The sequence below is a fragment of the Phoenix dactylifera genome, unplaced genomic scaffold, assembly GCF_009389715.1.
Source record: "Phoenix dactylifera cultivar Barhee BC4 unplaced genomic scaffold, palm_55x_up_171113_PBpolish2nd_filt_p 001442F, whole genome shotgun sequence".
NCBI classification, from domain to species: domain Eukaryota; kingdom Viridiplantae; phylum Streptophyta; class Magnoliopsida; order Arecales; family Arecaceae; genus Phoenix; species Phoenix dactylifera.
This window is the reverse complement of record NW_024068761.1, coordinates 25,925-31,544: the sequence shown is the minus strand read 5'-3', so window position 1 is coordinate 31,544 and position 5,620 is coordinate 25,925. Positions and strand designations below refer to the sequence as shown.

Below are 5,620 nucleotides of genomic sequence, written 5' to 3'. Positions count from 1 at the left end.
GAAAGATTGGTCTCAAAGGATAAATGATGCGCTCTGGGCCTATCGTACTGCCTACAAAACTCCTATTGGCATGTCCCCCTACCGATTAGTTTTTGGTAAAGCTTGTCACTTACCGGTAGAACTTGAACATAGAGCTTTCTGGGCTATTAAAAAATTTAACTTAGACATGGCAGTAGCTGGTCCTCACCGAAAACTCCAACTAAGTGAACTTGAAGAATTGCGCAATGAGACTTATGAAAATGCTAAAATTTATAAAGCAAGGACTAAGGCTTTTCATGATAAAAATATTAACCGTAAGTCCTTCGAACCTGGTCAAAAGGTTTGGCTGTTCAATTCAAAGTTGCGACTCTTCCCGGGTAAACTTCGCTCTAGGTGGGATGGACCATTCGTAGTGAAAAAGGTTTTTCCTTATGGTGTAGTAGAGATCCAACACCTCAATGTTGGACATGTTTTAAAAGTCAATGGTCAAAGGTTAAAACCTTATGTAGACTGTGTTGCCGACGGGCAATTGATCGAATCCCTTAATTTAACGAACCCTGTTTATCAAAATAATTAAGGACCCACTGTGTCTGGCTGAAGACAATAAACTTAGCGCTTGTTGGGAGGCAACCCAATTCTCTTAGATTATTTCTTAACATTGAGGACAATGTTAGGTTTAGGTTTGGGGGTATTCATCTTGATTTCATCAAAAAAAAAGTTAAAAAAAAAATAAAAAAAATCATCTTTTAAAAAAAAATTAAAAATATTTTTTTTAAAAAAAAATGTGTTTGTTTTCATAATAAAAAAAACCTAATTTATATACATTTATGCGAGAATGATAAACACACAAGGTATATAAAATCTAAAAGCCCAATGACTAGTGGGAAGTAATACAAATTTAAGTTCTTTTTATTAAGTCTCTCTTAGGGAGTTGTAAGCTAATTAATACTTTGGAATTTCACTACACACTGGCCGACCCTTCTAAGGTCTAGGCTCGACATTATGTTGATAGTATAGTAGCAACCTTGGACCCTGATGAATCATACTTATCTAATCCAATTAAAAAAAAAAATCAATAAAAATGGATTTAGTCAGGAACATCGAAAAGGGCTACCTATTGTCAAAAGTCAAGTGGGCTTGTGATGAGGACTCCGAGCATAAGTCCGTAGGGGAGTCTTGATGCCCGACACCTTATGCCAACTGGTGTGAGAGTTGTCGACTGATTGCTCGTTATACGGAGAAATCACCACAAGAGTAAAAGTGCACAATTTATATATCTTTCTGAAAAAAAAAGAAAAAAAAAGGAAAAAAAATGCTGTATTGACCGAAAAGACAATAGTGTGAAAGCCGTCGTTGTAAAAATTCGAGTAAACTGGAATATTACAGATAAAGCCCGTGAGGTACTAAAGTAAACATCCACAACTTTCGAAATCCTGTAGATAAGATGATTTTGAATCAGTGAGTAGGTTCCTTCGACCAATCCTTGGAAACTACTGGTATTAGCAATATTTTGGAGATCCGAACTCTTAGCTTGGGTACGGTCCAGATTTCACCGAGCACTCCAGTATAAATAAATCTTACAACTCCCTAACGGAAACTTAATGACTTCAACTTGAATTGCATCTTGACCTAGGATTTGGGCTGACTTAGTAAATAAAACCATGTGTGCTTTGAAATTCTTATCATTTATGTATCTTAAATTTGATTTAAAAGAAGAAGAAGAAGAAGAGAGTTTTCGAAATTCTTAGCTAGTATGCATTTGGAATTTGATTTTCACCTCATAGATCAATTGATTTAAAAAAAAAAAAAGTGAAATTAGTAATAACAATTATGATAAATGATTTATTGAAGTTTGTGGGTATCTTCACTGAAAATCCTCACGAGACTACAACTCGTCCACTAGGGTAACCTAGGGGTTTAAAGCCTTGTTACATATGGTAAATGTAACCGCGATGCCTGCGAAAGTGAGTTAAAATTCTTCTTTTCTAGTTTTATTTTGCTCGAGGACTAGCAAAACATAGGTTTGGGGGTGTGATAAGTGCTGAATAATTTATAATTTAGTTATCTTTTCATAGCACTTATCAATGTTCTTAAACTAATAAATACATACTCTACCATAAAATTGAATAAACATTGAAACAAATTTAAAATATGGTAAGAGGTAAATAATTCTTTTCTTAAAACAGGCTTTGAACTTGTCTCTCTCCTGGTTGTAATCTTTCATGAAAACATATAAGGAGGAGATTGTGTTGACCCGGTTTAGTAACCTGATGGAGTTGTAATCAAGCTAAGGCTATGATTAAATAGGTTTTGGTCCTGATTCGATCGAAAGTTATAATTAATTATGTATGGGGCAAAGGTTTGATGAACCCTTTTTATTAGGTCACGGTCCTGTTTTTAGTCTTGTCTAGTCGAGTTCGATCTGAAGCAGCTTAGCAAGAATTAAATTTAAATGACAATGGGCTCAAGGACAAGTCAACCATCATGACCCACCTCAAACCCAAAGTCAATTCCCAACCAATTCCTTACCTGCCTTCATATAAAATTTATAATTTTAAAATAAAAATAATAATAATAATAATAATTGAATATCCATGATTCACTGTTCATATGAACAGTGTTAAAAAAAAATATATAACAAAACTAATCCTACTGTTCATCTTCTTCCTCCCCGTAAGCATCCCGACCGTCCACGGCTCCTCCCGTCGAGCCCGCCAGCCAGATCCACAACCCGATCCTCCCTCAGCGGCGTGCCAAACCCAAGAGGGAAATCAGCCGGGCGTCTTCCGCATCCAACTGTGGCATTGTCTTCATCCCGGATGTTCCGCCAGCGACCACGCCTCCGCTGCAATCAACGAGCCGCTCCAACCGCCAGCGACCACTCCTCCGATCAACCCGTTCCAGCCTGAGAGATCTTCCACAAAATCTTCCACGCGGTGCAGCCTCTCTTCCCAGTTCCTCCGCCTCTTCATCCGCAGCTGAGATCCCGCTCTTCCGCATCAGTCCTTTCCAGCGGCAGCCAACATCTCCGGATTCATCTCCTTCCCAGCAGCCGGTAACGCAGCTCCTCCCGGATCGGCATCCGTCTCTAGCTCCGTTCCCGTCTTCTCCGAGATCCCAGACTCCCATGATTCAGCCACACAGCCAGCTTTTTCCGGATTAGCGCCTCCATCCCACGGTCAGCTCCAGCCGATCCCATGGATTCCGTCCCAACGATCATGCACGCGTTCTTCCTCCTCTCCACGCGAAATCATGGATCCACCGTTTTCTTGGTGGGGATCTATAAAAGGAGGAGGGTGGCGTTCGATGGGAGGAGAGCTCGGTGGAGAAGAAAGAAACAGGGGAGACCCCTGTTTCGGTGAAGAAAAGAAGACACCAGCCGAAAGAAAAGAGAGAAAAAGAAATAAAAAAAGAGAGAAAAAGGGGAGGAAAGAGAATAGTTTTGATATTTTGGGAATAATGGGAGTTGATCAATTTCATTTGAAGATGGGAGGTCGTCCGGAAGCCATGCTTGGCTAAACATCCAATCTAGGGCTGGATGAAGCCCTAGCAATGTATCAGGGCAATTGTAGTTCTTACTTTTTTATTATTTTGGAGCTTGTTTAAATTCTTATTTTCAATGAAATATTTCTTTATGATATTTAAATTTCGAGCATGCTAGTTACTAATCATGTTTGCTAAAGTAGTCTAAGATGATCCATGCCTAGGAAGATGAAGTGTGCTGCATCCTAGATTAGCATACTTAGGTAGACACTTCATGCTACACCGAAGATGGATCTTCCTAACACTCTTTATGCTTTTATTTTAAAAGCTTGTAGCCAAAATTGCATGCCTCTCCAAAAGACAAAAATTAAGAACACAATCCTTGATGCAATGCTATGTGGTGGATTCCAAACCCTAGATCTATTTACTCTGATAAATTCCAATCCGTACTCATAGTTTAATTTAGTTAAATCAAGTTAGCAAATCCTTCTTTTTGATTTATTTTTAAAAAGAAAAATAACTTATTCTTCAATCCCTGTGGACCGACACCCGTAATCACTATCCTACAGGATACGTGCTATTGCGTGGTTTATTTTTGAAATTGAAAAGAACCGATCAAGTATTAAGGTTGTAAAGGCCCCCGTGTGGAATGCTAGTAGGCTTAGGCAAAGGTTTATTCACTCTATCCCCTGTATCCCATAATTGTGCGGTCTCTGCGAGAGAGTCTAGATAGTCCCATGCCTCATCGGGTTGCTTTTCCAGAAATAGACCATTGCACATAGTCTCTATAAATTGTTTCAACTGTGGAGACAACCCTTCGTAAAAGAAACTAATGGTTCTCCATATTTCAAACCCATGATGAGGACAAGAGAGAAGCAAATCTTTAAATCTCTCCCAGCATTCATAAAATGTTTCATGGTTTTTTTGTTGGAAATTACTAATGTGCCTTTTCAAAAAGTTAGTCCTTTGTGCGGGAAAGAATTTTTTCAAGAATTCTCTTTGCATATCATGCCATGTTCCTAGCGATCTTGGTCTCAAGGAGTTCAGCCATGTTTTGGCTTTATCCTTTAAGGAAAAAGGGAACAAGGTCAATTTAAGGACATCTTCCGATACATTTGGCACTCTAAATGTGATACTAATTTTCTCAAAATCCTTAAGATGAAGATAAGGGTTCTCGGATTCCATCCCATGATACTTGGGCAGCAATTGAATTACTCCTGGTTTGATTTCAAAGTGTCCTACATTTTCAGGAATAATCATGCATGAAGGTTGACTAGTCCTAGTGGGATGTAAGTATTGTCGAAGTGTCATAACTGGGGGTCTACCTTCATCACCATGGTGACTTTCTACATCATCAGGAAAATTTGCCATCTCACAAGGTGTGAGATACTGCGAAGGAATTTCAAGGATGTGTCCTAAGGGATGATCTAAAGTTGTACGACTTAATCGACCGGTGTCGTCCCTATTCCAACCTAGCATACAAAATTTAATTTTTTTTTATGTTTTTTTTAAAAAAAAATAAATATAAATATAAGTACCAACTAAAGATACCCTAAAACTACACCCTAAAACAAAAATCTATTCACAATCAAACATGCAACTAAATATTACACCTCCATTTCTATTGTTTTTCTTAAATTTCTAGATAGCTCCTAACTGGTTTGAAGAGGGCACCTAAGCCTCCAATCCGGTCTAATGAACCGAGTTGACCAGGTAAGCTCCCAGATAAGTGGAGGGGTCACGATGCGTTCGCAAAGGTCCCACTTAAAACCCACTTGCCTCGAACAGATGAACTGTCTCCCTTATAGGGACAAAGCTTGCGAGACATCAACTAAGCCACAGAGCGAAATTGGTGCAACTTTCGGTGGTCTTCGTCCTATTGAGCTCGAATGTCCTTAGGGGCCAACATCTAGTTGATTTTAGTTAAGCTTAGGATATTTATGCAATGGGGTGATTTTTGGGCTAAGGACGAGTGATGAAATTCCGACCTTATCTTTTTAAATGGGTTCAGCCCTTAGAATATTTTATGCTAATGCCTTATACTATATGCAACAATCAAGAGATTTTTTTTTTAATGTTTTATGACATGACATTAAATTTCATTGAATAGGTGATCAAGCAAATTATTTATTTACTTTTTTTTAAAATTTTATGAGTT

The 5,620-nt window shown here is 38.4% G+C and overlaps 1 pseudogene; it reads left to right on the top strand.

Annotated features, from left to right (window-relative positions):
* The first annotated feature begins 4,312 nt into the window (after window positions 1-4,312).
* LOC120108624 lies at window positions 4,313-4,410 on the top strand (annotated as a pseudogene).
* Window positions 4,411-5,620: the final 1,210 nt, after the last annotated feature.